This window comes from Drosophila novamexicana, unplaced genomic scaffold (assembly GCF_003285875.2).
Source record: "Drosophila novamexicana strain 15010-1031.04,08,12 unplaced genomic scaffold, DnovRS2.1 tig00000986-arrow-arrow-pilon, whole genome shotgun sequence".
Taxonomy (NCBI): domain Eukaryota; kingdom Metazoa; phylum Arthropoda; class Insecta; order Diptera; family Drosophilidae; genus Drosophila; species Drosophila novamexicana.
In genome coordinates this window covers 1,037,100-1,053,152 of record NW_020824835.1, presented here as the reverse complement: position 1 = coordinate 1,053,152, position 16,053 = coordinate 1,037,100, and the positions used below count along the sequence as shown (strand labels likewise).

The 16,053-nt window shown below is 39.4% G+C and overlaps 1 long non-coding RNA gene across 1 annotated transcript; it reads left to right on the top strand.

Moving 5' to 3' along the window:
• Positions 1 to 13,709: 13,709 nt before the first annotated feature.
• LOC115765708 lies at positions 13,710 to 15,796 on the top strand. Its single transcript, XR_004018141.1, has 3 exons — positions 13,710 to 13,860; positions 14,931 to 15,478; positions 15,581 to 15,796. It is a non-coding gene; the product is annotated as an uncharacterized LOC115765708 (long non-coding RNA).
• The last annotated feature ends 257 nt before the right edge of the window (positions 15,797 to 16,053 follow it).

Below are 16,053 nucleotides of genomic sequence, written 5' to 3'. Positions count from 1 at the left end.
TTTATATACAAAAAACGGGTGACTTTGCTTTTAAGTAGACATAAAAATAAATTAAATATTTTGGTTAATAGGTTATCTACTATATTTAAATTGTTTCAAAATTAAATTAAGCGCTTACCATAAAATGTAAATCTTCGTTATCTTCCGGATTCATATTTTAATTTAACTTTACATGTGAACATCTTGTGATATTGATATACGACCACCAGGAGACTCAAAAAATGATTTTAAATATAAGTAAACAAGTTGCAAGTTGCCTCAAAGATCAATCAGATCAACGATCTGGCATAACTATTTAATGTTCTAAGCAAATCAATCAAATTTTAGCATGCTTAATATGTGTCGTCCTGGATCTGTTGGCAAATGTCGAACAATTAGTCAACGAGATTTGCACTCAATAATATTCCATAATGCCAAATGGGGGCGAGATAAATTTGTACGCCAAATATGCGAATTTGCATAAGTGAAAACTGCGAAATGTGCAAAAACTAGAACAAGAAATTTGCATTAATATTAAAACGCTGTGACTTCAATTCGTGCAGCTTCAGGACATTGGCATCGGAGGAAATATTGTCATTGGAACGCGTGAGGAGCAGAACAGAGCAGACGGTTCGTTTGTATTCATATATGAATCTAACTGTTGTTATTGTGCTGTTTCTGAATACATTCCTGGATGCGCGTCCTGGTCCCAGACCCATTGAGAGCCAGTTCCAGGGCTCTACCTCTACGCAACATTGCGCACTGGCGCTGCCATCGCCATCGCCGTCGCCGTCGCTGTTTGTAACAGTCTGATTTTGACATTGACGAATTCGTCGCCATTTATCATGTACGCCCATAAGGGAGGCTCTGGAACAAGCGAAAAGGATACTCAGAGTGTGCACGCTGCAGGCAGCCTGGCCAACAGGCTGACGGCCCGACAGACCGCCAGTCAAGCTGCGCCTGCTGCCCTGCTCCCTTCACAGCCATCTTTCTATCTATCCGACTGTCACACTGTCGCACTGACAGTGAGACTGTCGGACCGTCTGACAGCATTCCGTCAGTGCTGTCAGACCGACGTTAGTCATCATTGGCGTTGAAACTTTCATTATATTTTATACACGTAGCGATGCGTGGAACAAATCTAAAATATCCCCGCAATTTGCCTAGCCCATCAACCGAAGCGTGTAATTAAAATGTATTAATATATGAAATAGTAAAGCATTTTCAGCACTAGAAGGTTATAATTCAAATTCATGTTCTTCATTCGAATCGTGATCAAATTATATATATATTATATTAAAGCTATAAGTTATAGAAGAATTACATTTTTTTTATTCCCGTTTTAACACAACTTTGACGAAAATAAGCGCTTTATTGAGAAATTTCCAATTTAATTATCACTAAAATTATATATAAATTGTAGAAAATATTTATATAAAGCTATAATTTCGTAAATTTTTATATTTTATATTGTAAATATTTTTCTTGGTGCATATTCTATTCCAATAAATAAGAGCTATTTTGTGTGCAGATCCAAGCATTAGGGATACTCCCATTAGAATTTACCGATTATGAGAGTAAATAAAAATCTTCGAAAATCAAAAATAAATAATCAAAATCGTTGAGTATATAAAATAGCATTTTCGATTTAATTTTGATGTAATTATTTGAGTATAACTAGGATAAATTAATATTAAGTAAATAATAATAAAAAATAACTTAATTTTAAAAACTCGTTGCAGAAGATATGGAAATGAGTTAAGCTATGAAAAAGTAAGTATCTAAAATCTTTCTTTTCTCTTTCTTCATTTTGTTTCGATATAAATTGTAATTAAACTATCATCAATATTTTAGATTGAAAATCAGAAATTTTAATTGAAATTATTATCCAATCTAAATAGTGCGTTGTGTCGAATATGATCGAATCTGATCAGAGTACATACAGATAGTATATGCAACGACAGCAACAAAAACAAAAAGCTAAAAACATTTCATCCTGGCAGCAAAATCAAAATGCTCGTGTCCCTGCCCAGGCGGATGTCCATGTCCATCCGGTGCGAGTATTTTGACAAATAACTCGATTGGACATTGAAACATTTTATCTGCCATGTCGTCGATGCCACGGGCGAGGATGTGGGGAACAAGGCATGGATGAGTGAGGTTTTCCGGCTCTGCGTGGGTCAATGCGTGGCATTTTGGTCATTTATATGAACACTCGTCCTTTTTCATTGCCAGTTGGTGTCTCTCTTGCTTAGTGGGTGTGTGGGTGTACGGGCTGTATGTGTATGTGTATGTGCACATGTGTATGACGGGGCAACGGCACTATACAACCCCAAACGAAAGGCCGCCTTCGGGAACACATCATGGCGAATGACAGATTAGCAAAGTCCCAATGGACATTTGTAACCGAACTGCAAAATGCCCAATGCCTGGCCCGGGATCCAGGAGTGGCTAGCAATGGCGCTGGGACTGGGCGGTGGTCAGTCGCAGCCGCCTCACCACTGTAATTTAAATTGCGAGCGTCCACGCAGTTTTGAGCATGTCCCTGACAGCCACCTCCAGAACCAGAGCCACCCACACAGTCTCCAGAGACTCTCGACGCTTCTTATCGGCACTGATTACTTTCTAATCCGTGCAGCATCAAGCGCACAAGCGTTGACATAAACAAATGACCGCCGGTCAATGGCAGACCAGGAGCGGAGTCAGAGTCGAGCCAAGAGCTGGCGTTAGGAGTTGGACATAGGCTGGACAGGGCACATCAAACGGGACGCCAGAGTGAAAGGTATTAATTGCCAATGCCGGCAGCCAGGTAGGCCGATCAGCCTTAGAGAAATGGAATAGCCACACAGAGAACAGCACAGGTTGGTGGTGCCAAGGGTGGCAGTGGTGTCAGTGGTGACCAGCTACTGCTGGTGGGTGAAATGTGTGAGTGTTTTTAATGTGAAAGCAATTTGAGCAAATCTCTAGTCAAACTGCCCGCCACTGGCAGGTATAAATTCTTTAGTTATTATGCCCGAAGTGGCCATAATTATTTTGATGTTGCTTTGTAATTAGTGTTCGATGAGCCAACACCCCCTTGCCATCTTTCTCTGTGTGTGCGTGTGTGAAGTTGCCGCTGTGAAAAAGGGAAAGTGAAAAATTGCATTTTATGCCCGGCTGCTTCAATAAGGAAATTACGCACTTATTTGTATATCGAAAAGTGAAAATGCGACCCACGTTCGCCCAAATAATTGTGCTCATTGGGCACATGTTACAAAGTGAATGTTAATACTGGGCTTGGTAATATAAAATAGAATTTCTACATATATATATATATATATATATATATATATATAGCAACTGAACTAATGAGTACAAGAGCAGATGGGGGCTTTAGAACATTTTTTAGCTTTGGTAAGAAAATATTGTTCTCTTAATCACTAACGAATGCAATTTCAGCGTATTAAGAGTGGACCTTTAATTACTTATTTCGGGTTGGCAACACTTTTATAGCACCTAAGAAAGAGCCCTGCGTAAACGAATACGCAACGTTGTTGAGCCTTTTGAGTGATGGCCGCGAGTCTCGTTGACGAGCACAACAAATTTCATTGCAACGTCTCATGCTATCAATGTCGGCAATATGTCAAATATAACAGCAGCAGCAGCAGGAGCAGCAGCAGTGGCAGCAGCAGGCGCACGTGATGCCAAAATAAAAATAAAAATGAAACGACATGGGGTGGGGATCGCAACAGGGGGGACGCGTCTCCGTGGCAGCGCCATGAAACCGCGCCATATGCCCAAACCAAAAGGCGTATAAAAATTCACCATGTGAAATGCAATGCAAGCAGGCGCAAATTAATAATGTCGACAACGCGACGCAGCCATAGTTCTGCAGCAGATACAAACTCAAAGATACACAGATACATAGATGCTCGCGTATTTCCAGCTGCACAGATCAAAGGGAGGCAAGCAAAAAAATGCACTGACTGCGCTCTCCTCATTTGACTGACTCTGCGGGCCAAGGCGCGACATTTGCAGGGCTCGACCATTTTGATTCGTCATAAGATGTCAAAAAGAAATCTGAGAAATCAAATTATGTTAACTTCAATCAAATCAGAAATAATTAGGTATTTAATATTTAGAAAGTGTTGAGCAAAAGGAATTAAAATGAGAAACTGTTGGGGTCTAATTAATATTAATATTTATTAATAAATATATTTATAATCTAATATAAATTTTAAATAAACTTTTTAGAAAAACGCTTCTTGAAAACGTAAAGAAAAATATAGAAATGAACATATTTATTTATTAGAAAAAACGTATGATTTTATAAAACCACTCAGTTTAATCTACAACTGTTAATTGGATTCTAACTGTTTAACCATTTAGTTATAAATATAGTTTGTTTCCCCCAATGTGGCACCCCTTTCTAATTAATCTATAAGTCCAATTGAATCAGCTGCACAATTAACATATTTGCCGCTAAAAATCAAGTTGGTTTTGACTGATGGCCTTAAGTTTCGGCATTTCTTACGCTTTCATTTCGAGTTCTTTGATTGAAAGGAACAGGCTAACAAATGGCATACACAATTTTCTATTATGTGAGAATTGTGTGAGAAACAACAACGAGAAACATCGACGAAAAAAACATAAACAAAAAGAAATGATTTGAATGAAACAACTGACAACGCGCGCAACTCATTGACATTGAATAAAGACAAGAACAACAGCAATAACAACAATCAACTGAAAATTAGATTAATTTGGGCAATTTTGAGTTTTGTTGTAATGAGTTTTGGTCAGTCATTTGGCTTTGACATTTCATTGTTGTCTTTATTCCGAGGGTCGTTCCGAATAATTTTGTTATACACTTTTTTTCTCTCCGAGTGCAAACGACTTCCCTTGTATCTGGGATTGTGTTACTTACCGAATTCGAATTGGTTTTTGAAATATAAATGAAAATAAAAAATACAGTGGGAAGGAGAGCGAATACAATATATATATATATATATTCTTTTTTTTTATTATTCATTTTTGTAATTTAGTTGAACGTCTAAACATATGAAATTCTGTCTGTCGTCTGATGTTTCGTATTTATTTGGCTGCCAAGACGCTGAAGTCGCTCATTTTTCCAGAGTCAGTTCCGCATTCAAGTTGGCTCGGTTCAGCATCCCAGTTCTCCATCCTCCAAGCATTTCCCCCGTAGCAGTGCCAGTTGCCTGGGAGATGTTTCTTATTATTTTTCGCTGATTAATCGATTGTCGGCTGAGTGTCGCTGGCTTCCCCTGCCTCAATATGTCATCCCGTTGCAGTGTGATTCAGACACTTGTCACTGGAAAAATGTAAACATGAAATGCATTTATGTTGAAATGTAAAAATATATGCGCAACCAACCCCGCACCCGGTCGGCCGCCGTGGAAAAATGCACTAGAAAATTATTGGCTGGGCGTGATTCAGTTGTAGGAATCATTTGAATTGCATGAAAAAATGTCACGAATGAATAGATTAAAATTGCACAGCGATTAATCAGAGATAAGATTGAAAGCAGCTACGATTTAATATTTATTAATATAATAACTTCAATATAGTAAATTTATTAACAATATTGTAGTTGCAATAAGAGCTATTTTCATGAAGAAACATTTTGTATTTATGATCAAATATAGAAATACTATAATATTAAAGCATTATTTTCGATATGTTAGGAAAATAATTATGATGGCAGTAGCTAAAAAAGAAAATCGAAAATGCCGATTTGATTCAGGTTATCTTGAAAGATCAAAAATGTTCCATAGAAGCACCCTAGTTTAAACCAAACATTCCCATACTAGCTACGATATATTCCATATAGAGATTTACCGAATTTTCTTAAAGATATCGTATATACATACATATTTATGTATACATATGCTTCTATGCATATAGAAGTCTATCAAGAGTACATTAATAAAAATAATAGGAGTTATTATTAGATTAATAACAATAGTAATAACATTTTTTCAAATTGTTTTGGGAAATTCGATTTGGCAATATTTGTTGGAATCACAATCTGAAAATGGAAAAAATATACATTAAATATGAATCTTCTGCCTTCCACATATTATCGTAATTTAAAGAAAGGCTGAAACTTATTGCATCCAGTTTTTTATTAAAGTATCCGGCAGAGGGCAAAGCTTTAAATTGCAAAATGAAAGCGAAACCTTCTGAAATTCCCAAATGTTATATTTTGCTCACCACTCGAGCAGCGCCAGCGAAAGCCCCTGGATCGGATTGGCTTGCTACGCATTTCCCAATGCCCTGGTGCAGCCCCCTCTGCCCAGTATCTGACTCCGGCTCCCTGCGGGCCACTGCTGCCTGTGCCCAGATCTGAGCCCGAGCCCCGAGCTCTGTGAACTGAACCCTCAGCCGTGAGCCCTCAGCCCGGCTGCTGCCTGGGCTGCTTTTGATGATGATGGCATTTCCTTTGGTAGTTGCGTACGTCATAGATTAATGACAGCAATTCATCAAATCACTCGATGGACATGACGACCAACCGAAAATTCAGCAGAAGCAGCCAGCTAACAGTTTTGTGAATCTCTCTTTACATTGTTTCCCTCGTCGCTCTGGGTTTTTGCTTTCCGGCTTCTGGCTTATTTGTTCCTGAGCATGGCCAAGAGCGATTACTGTTACCACAGCCTCAGCCACAGCCACTGAGCCGCGTTTGGAATTGGATTTGGGACTTCTCTCACCTCTGCTGGCTCTGGCTGCAATGTGCAACCAGATAGTTCAAGTTCCTGCCACTTAGGCGTCAAAAGTGCGTCGCTCGCGGCAATTAATCAATTGCCGGAAGAGCTGGCAACGATGGCAAGGTCCAATGGCAACGTCGCTATGAATAGTTCGACGAGCGCTCTCAGACTCACACATGAATCCACTTATCATGAGATCCCGGCATTAGCGGGATCCAACCACCGCGACATGGACCTGCGCCAGATGCACAGGCGTGCAGTTGCCACGTTTAATTAACAACAAAAGTGTGACTATGACACATACCCGGCGAAACAGACACTCAGATGGAAGTCGTACTCATGCTCGCACTTATACCCATATACACTTTTGTTTCGAACACCTCTCTGAGATCATCGACAATGGCGAGACGTCTGCGAGATGGCGTTGCGGGGGCGCGGCAAGGTGTCCGCGAGTGTTTTTATTCAAAACTCTTGTCTCGCTCAGCTGCATTATCGGAAACTGATTAATAACCGTTGTCAGTGGGACGCGGCATTCGACTCGAGAATTCCCGGGCACCGGGTACCGAATGCCCATCACAGCCGCTTCCCAGCTAACCCCCGTCTCCGATGACAAGCTAAAGCGAAGATCTTGTTCCGAATTATGTATTTTGTCTTTTTCTTCAAAAGGTTTCAGTTTCGGTTTCGGTTTTAGTTTTGGCTGCGTCTGATCTTTTTGTTGTTGCTCATCGCTATATGAGCCCATGAGCGGTCCATGTTTGGAGACAACCCGATTTGTAAACTTTTAAACTTATAATCCTCTAGACAAAGCATTTATAATATACAATTTTATGCTTTGTCTTTCTTTTATTTTGGAAGATTTTTTTGTATTGCTTTGAGTTAAGTTAGTTTGTTTTTGGTATAGGATGGAGCTGAGTCTTGTAGGGATTAGCTGCATGTGTTTTGAATAAAATAAATATTAATACAAATTTTTAAATAAAAATAACCTGTGCACATGGTTAAAAAAGAATATATTATAATTATATTATATATATATTTTTTTTAATGAACACATTAACATTTTTAAATTTATTTTAATTATGTGGGCTGTTATACATGGTCCTCAATATTCACTCATCTTTACATTTGTATACTTTCTAATATACCTAACTGTGTTTTTATTTATTTTATTTATTTATTAATGGTCGACAAAACGAGTGTCTTCCTCATTATTCAATAGATTATACAATAGAATTATATGCTAAAAGCCTAGTTAAAGGATACAATTTTCTAAATAGCATCACCGACCGATGGAGGTGTTTTATTTGCCAGTCCGGCCAGCTGTGCCCCTTTTCACAGCTAATTTTGTCAGTGACACTATTAGAGCCTACATCTAAGCAGAAGGTTGTAAGTAGGAAAAAAGTGTTCTCAAGTAACATTAAAATAATCTTAATTTGCTATATTAATAAAGAAAATACAATAAATAGGAAAAATGAAAGTAAGAAGATTGTTAATAAAGTAAAGCAATGTAAGTTAGATAAAGAGTGTTAAGTAGATAGGACAAAGAGAAAAGTAATGGGAAATCACCGAACCGGTGGTGGACAATTTTTCAGCCTGTCCGGCAAGCTATGTCCCTGCTCATAGCTGGGAATGGTCGGCGACTTCCCGAAGGTATCCTGAAAGCAACGATTTTATTAGGGGTAGAGACAGTTCGGTAGAGAAAACGTGATGCAAACTATTATAATTTTTACATAGCACGCGAAAAGGATTGTGCATAGCGTAGTCTGTTGTGCACGTAGATAGTAAAAAGGGGCGATAATTTCTGGTTGGTCTAGCCGGAATAGAGAATTGAAGACGCCCTAGCAGAAAAGGAGAATCTATGTCGCCAATAATCAACTTATGTAGAAGGACAACACCGAGAATTGTCCTACGGTTGGTTAACGACGGAAGGTTGAGAAGAAGCAGTCTGCTGGAGTAGGACGCAGCTTTATTATTGTTAAAAAATACAATCCCCAAGTTACAATTCTATTTATGTCCTCCCTGATGTTAGAGACGTGATCTTTATTGTAAATCTAGAACGGGCTTAGTGCAATGTGTGCAATAATGTAAGATTTCCAAGCGGATTAGCTTTACAAATTCAATTTCCATATTGTTGCTTATGTGTATTTAACTATTTGTAATGGGAGCCTTTCGAAGATATTTTAATTGATTTTTAAGTGCCGTACAAATTACATAATCTTGTGAACGTAGCCATGCTAGACCCAGGCACAGTCGAGCCTCTACTTACAGGATGTGCCCCGCTTCCTGCCTTCTGCCTGCTGGCTCAGCGCAGAATTGAGCTCCATCTTAGGAAGGGTTTTCGCCAGCAGCAGTCAGCAGCAGCAGCAGCTCGTGCCGCGTGGCTTGGCACGAATGATTATTCGTCTTTTTGTTTGATAAATGTTTTTATCACCGCATCGAGTTCATTCATTGCCAGCAGCTTAATCTGAATGCCATCGTCAACTGATGGCAGCGCATTAGTTTGCCAGCTGCTGGACGGGCACACGGGTAAGGAGGAGACTGGGAGCGGAAGTTTCATTACAGTTGCCAGAAGGAAATGAGGAGTTGCCCACGCTTCAGAGTTTACACAGTCTCCCCCACTTGCCAGGCAGCTTGAAATCGATGCGTATCTCGAATGATGATTTGCGGTGCGAGCTTGACGAAACTTTAACTTTTGAAAACCATAAAATAATTAACACTTGATTATTATTCGGGGAGCGCTCAGCACGGACGGAAAACTTTGGCCGAAACTTTCTTGACTCGCTTAAGTTGCAACCGGGGACACATTGGTTTAATTTCTCAACTATTCCGTTGCAATCTAAAAACAGATTTGGTCCTTCTCGTTCTCAGCAGCAGCCAAAGGAGGCGCAGAGAGGGACTTGCTCTCATAGGGAGCCGCATAACGAACGTTCTGGATGCAAATTGTTAACATAGTTGCAGCGCAAGATTAATGCAAACATATATTAATCAAATTTTAACGTTCTTGGCGGGATGCCTAGCCCGTTCCGCACGGTCCTGTTCGTCATTGTTTCTTCTAATAAACTTAAGTGCAGCTTGCCGGGCGTTGTTGGCACTGCCGGGCAGTGGAGGGCAATGGAGGGCGCTGCGCCAGAAGCTGAGACAAAAGCAACAAGAATAAAAAATTAACGTCAAACAAAGAAAATCCACCATTATTATGTGCCACGCACATAAAACTTTGGGCTACAAAAGAAAACACACACACTCATGCACATGTACACACACACAAATATTGCTCTGCCATGGGGAAGTTTAAAAAGTTTATACGATATTATACGAAAATTGATCAACATTTTTAAGGCTTTGAAACTGGGTTGATCTATCCAGGTATACTAACTTTTCAGATTTTTTAGATATATTTATAAAATATAAGAAAAAAAGAAAAAAAAAAAAAAAACAATTTATAGTTTAAGTTTTCTTTGAATACGATTTGATAAAATTAATAATGATAAAATGAATAATCCCATAATAATATTTTAAATATTTGAATATAATAGAAGATAATATAAATATATTAAAAATACAAACAGCTTTTGTTTTTTATTTTTCACTAGTAGTAAACGTGCCCAAAAATATATTGACTTAAAATTATATTTACTTATTTTACCAATTCATTTTGGAAATATCTTTATTTAACCGAATACATATTATGTTGATGTGTTAATTATTATATTTTTAATACATATTATTGTATAGGTTTTTGGAAGAAGTAAATTAGTTACTCTCTAAATATTACAGCTTTTCCACTCTAATGATTCCATATTTAAAAAAATTATCTCAGAAACCACAAGAATTTCAAAATAGTGGAAACGCTTTGAGCAGCCCTAAAAGACAAGCGTGAAAAAATGCAGCTTTTCATCCCCAAAAAAGGAATCCATTGTTGGTTTTTGTGCTCCTTTTTTCTTTTTTTTTTGCGAAGCAAGCGAAACGAGGGTGACTTGACGGACAGACGTCGACGGAGCTGACGCTGACGACGTTTTTCATCAACGCTCGTCATCTTGTGCCATCGTCAGCTACGCACAATTGTGCGTCGTATGGGAACGTTGTGACAGAGATGTGGAGGGGGAATACAGACGCGTATGGCTACGGGAAACAAAAACGGCCCTTGCCGCCATTGTGTCTTTGGCTTGAGCCGCCGCTGCCTGTCCCAGCAGTGGTTGCTACAGGGGCTGGCGGTGGTGGTGGTGCTGATGGTTATGGTGGTGGTGGTGGTGGAAGTTGTGCGTATTTTTGTGTCACATTCCAATCTATATCAATCTTGTGTTCGCAATGACGGATGACATTTGTCAATGTCAGACATTTTCGTTTTCCATTTCAGCCTCAAAGGGCAGGAGCGAGTGCGCGAGAGCGCGCCGCCTGTCTGTGCCGGGCAAAGGAACAGCGAGTCCTGGCGCTGCCCTTAAAGTCACTTGCCCAAAAAGTCAGCCCTCGCCAGCAAACGCCCACAATTCTAGCGCCGACCAGCCCACTGCCCCCCGCACCCTCCCCCTACACACACAGTCGCCAGCTCCAGGCTGTGCCACAAGACACGGAAGGCGGCCAACGCATGAGTTTGACGAATTTGATGTCAAATATTTTCGTTGTTTTCCTCATTTTTTTATAAAAAGCATTTTCTCGGAATTAGAATTGGCTTTTGGGCGCGTCCGTCCCCGTTCCCCTTGGGGCACTTGCTCGCTGCTGGGGTGGCTACTACCAAAATTACCCGCACCCTCTGCTGCTTTCCCCCTCTGCCCACATTTGGGTATTGTATGCGAATAGGTTTGAAGGGAATCACTAAATGTGTTTGCGTTAAGTGTTTTCGATTCACAAATATTTGCATTCATGTCAAGCCCCTCCATTAGCTGAGTGTTGTCTAAAGGGGCGGCGTTTATTGGCTTGGCTTTTCTATATTAACTAACTGAGTGATGTGGATGCACTGATCTGGAAATGGCATGGCTATTTTGATTAGATTTGGCATTCTTTCATTAAAGCAAGTTGGCAAAAATTAATTGCAGCCAGTCTATAAAAAAACAGTTAGGCAATTGTTATAAATTATTTTCTCACACATTTATAAATAAATAATTAGAAATATGGTATTTTTTTAAGCCACGAATTACAAGAAAAATGCAATCCAGAAAGTGCAGAAAATATGACAAGTCAGTTAACGGGTTAGTCCACTATTAATTTTGAAATGCTTTAAAATATTAATAATAAGAATAAGAACAAGAATAATATAATGAATATTAATGTATTTACAGAGTGCATATTAAAATAGGATTTTTCTATATATTTTTTTGCCAAAAGATCCGTGAAAATATTTCATCAATAATATTTAGAAAATAATTAAAGAGTAATTTCAATTGTTGATTGTTTTTTATTATGTAGCTGGGTTTTCAGCTGGCTCAAGGTCGGTTTCTTGTGCAAACGCAATCACTTTTACTTCTACCAATATGTTTCGATCGCCTCAGACAGTCCGCTTCTAAATTCTTTTAATCATTTATATTATATTTTCTCATCATTTTGAAATGAACAAGGGCCTAGAAAAATTTTCCAGCTAACAATTTGTACTTCTTAATGACTCTTTTAAGATAATCACGGCAAATTCAACGTACACAAAACGCGCACAACTATTATCCTTAATCCTCATCAACAACTGCCCTCTGTCAGACCACAGGTTAAGAGCATAAACATCGCATATTGGAAAGCCATTAATCAAACGTTTAAATGTTTAATAACGAGCACCTAAGAACATTCGTTGTCAAAACAAACACTCGACATCATTCAACATTCGGTAATGATAAGCACTGAGCCAAGTTCCGAGCCCTTGCGAATGGGAACTGTTATAAAATATGAAGAGCGGAACGTGTAAGGGGTTCCAAGTAACAGCTAACAGCTCAGACGTACAATGATCATGAGCTACAAGGCAAAATAAGCAGGAACCACCCGCAAATCAACAGTGGGCCGAGTGTCATCGATGGCCACAAATGAAACCCAACATGAACCCAGCAACAAGCCGCCGTTTTGTTGAACATCATTAATAACAAAATACGAGGAGACGGAATTGCGGGAATTGAATTAATGAATGCCACGTTTTGGCCCAGAGAAAAGAAGAGAGCAAGAGAGAGAGGGAGAAGCGGGAGCAGGCATAACGCCTTCGAAGATGTGCTAAACGCGCGTCCAGCCCAGAAACAGGCTCTGGGAATGGACACCGTGCACCGGGCATTGGACTTTTGTGCTGCTGTCCTGCATGTTATAGGGAAAATTAATGAAGTTTTGTTGAAACGCATGCCCAAATTAAAAACAAACCCAAGAACCGAAAACAGAAAGCCGTAAACCAAAACAAAGGCAAAACGCATAAACAATTGAAAAGTGTGCCGATGACAGAGCAGCGAATTGGCCCAGTAGCGGGGGCAGGCGAAGGGCGGGGCCACCCATTTCCAAAGGCAGTTTTTGTTATTGGATCTGGAACCGCACTGTCTGCACTGGCAGAGACACAGCGTATCCTGCATCGGGACTAGTAGACTTCGTGTCGACACTACGAGTGGCTGTGGATACACGTTGCGATTGTTTGATCCATTTTCGTTGGAGCTGCGCGCATGATTAATCGATTCCAAACGTGGTTTCACACCCAAAGATATCGCATACAAATCGAATTAAAGACAGACCCGACCGAGTGGTAATTAATTTCTATTAAATGTTGATAAATGATTTTCAATACGCTGCCACAACGACAGTCAATGCAAATTTAGTTTTCAGTCTTTACTTTTTAGTATTCGAATGGGACTTGTGTTAAATTTAGACACGAGCAAACACGACCCAACACGACGCACCTTAAGTCCAATGGCACTCAACACTTGACGAGCTCACAAAACCCTAACAGCATAACAAATATTCAACATAATGATATATATAGTGTGTATATCATATACATGAGTGATGTCGTGCATGTTGGCAAATTTTACGACTTACTTTTCGTGTTAGTAAGCCTTTGAACTTTCATTCGAAAATAAACACTTTTAAATATATAAATATCTGCAATATCTCATTCCATACCAGACATTTATTGAAGCCAAAGTTTAGAGCTTTAAACTTCTATTCGTGCTCGTGGCAGTGCATTGCATATTCCAAATCCAACACGCGGGCATCCCTAAGACGACAGCTAGTTGTAAGTTTCTATTGCACCAAAGACACCTCATTTTTTTCGACGCCTGCATCGTGACCGTATCGTGGCATGATAAAATATCTCAAACACTCAACCATCTCTAACACGAGCACGAACTTATGCACTGGGAGTTTAAGACTTCTACTCCACTAAAAAAAAGCAGGCGTATAAATAGTAGTCGGAGCCGCGTCGCTGTGGCTGCTGGGCACCGCTTGACAAATGATGTGCCAGGGAACAGCTTCAAGTGACGGTGGCAATTATGCGAGGAGCCAACTGAAACGCAAATGACAGGTCGATTGAGTTAACGTTAACGCTAAACGCCTCGCCTCGCCTCGTGCCGGCTACCAGACAAAATATCTGTGGCTATTTTTGTAAGCGCATTCGCTCGATCGCCTCACGATCGATCGCCAGCCATTAATAATCCATTGGAACGAGAGGCAGTCACCGCAATATGTGTAGCAAACAGGTGTGGTGCCGGTGGTTGCATTGGCTCTACTCTGGCCTAAGCTCGATCCATTCGCAACACGATCATCCTGTCAGTGGCTGCTGCTGCTCCTGGCCAGCATTTTGCCGCAAATCGATCATCGTCACGCGCGGCCCAAAGTCAATTAAACTGAGCAAAACTTCCATTAACAGAATTCGTTTATGGATATGAAAAAATAATTAAATATAATGCAGTATGCGGCTCAATGTGGTGTCGTAGTTGATTGTTTTTGGGCGCTTGTGTTCCATTTGAGGCGTATTATATTGAAATGGAATCGGTTTCAGCTATGGCCTCACGCAACGCCAAATTCAATTAATAATATTCAATTAATTGAATTTCTTTCGAAATACGGAATTCAATATGTTTTTTATCATTAAAAGGGAGCATCTCAGGACCCAATTTGTTAACAGAAATGTTACAATATTTTAAATACTTAAAGAGAAATTTTCATGTACAATGAAATTGTTATAAATATCGTAATCTATATCTTTTTTTGTAATACTTGGACATATTTTGACTAGACTCAATTAAATTCTAGAGTATTCAGAATGTTGCCAACGCTACTCACATTTTTCCGTCTATGCTCCAGCAATATTTTTCAAATTTCAAGCCACAGCAAATTTGGTGCAGACTGTGTGTAGAAGATGATGAACTGATTGTGTCAAGATGGAAATCGAAACTGAAACTGATGCAGAGCAAATCCAATACACATGGCACATGGACTTAACTGGCCGCCAAAGTCGGATGTCATAAATCAAGAGACGTTAACTGAGCCGCCAGACAAAGGATAAATGGTCAAAAGTCACAAGTCAAAACACAAAACAAACAGACACCCACACAGCGAGAGGCGAAGTTTTATGACGGTCATCGATGACGATTGACTAGCCCGGACGCGGACTACCTACGGCAAGGATTACAAAGGATTGCCGAACAATTGTAGTGCAAATATTTGCATATGCGAGAGCGTTACGCACCCGGAAAATGTCAAGGACACAGCAAGCAAAACAAATAGAATGGAAAGCAAATGTTAGAGTGGACCTTAAAGTATTGAGCAAACGTTAAATGTTTGTGCTTCAGCTGATTTAAGAAGGGACTTATATGCAGCAAATTAACCACCTGAAGAGTCAGTTGGTTAAGGTAGGTATATTAAGCAATATATATAAGTATATACAGAATACTTGTATGCAAATCGCCTCAAGGTCTGAACAGTTTTGCAATTAAATTTGTCTGCCCTTTCAGATTGTTAAGTCTTACAGTTTGCCAGTAGAAGTTTCGATGGGAAGTCATTTGGACAGTCATTCAGTCAATCAAGTGCATTCACTTTGTTTTTCGCTTCGAGACGGCACCCCAAAACCAAAGGCCAATTATTACTAATGTGAGCGAGGGGGATGGGTGGCTGTGAGTTGAATCGCGACGCGTTGCGTGAAAATGTTGCACATTTGCATAATGATAGTAATTATCAATAAATATTCATTAGTGTGAGTCTTGTGCTTAAATTTAATTTGCTTTTAATTATGAGCATAATAATTACTCTCAATTAGTTCGGGAACATTTTAATAACCGTATGTACAGTATTCGCGAAAAGTTTATTGCATGTTTTTTAGCTTATATTTTTTTTGTTTCGTAGAATGTTTTAAAACGAATTATATTTAAATTTTACAATTCACCTGACACTCTCGGGAGACAAAATATAATGCATTTTTAAGTTAGTG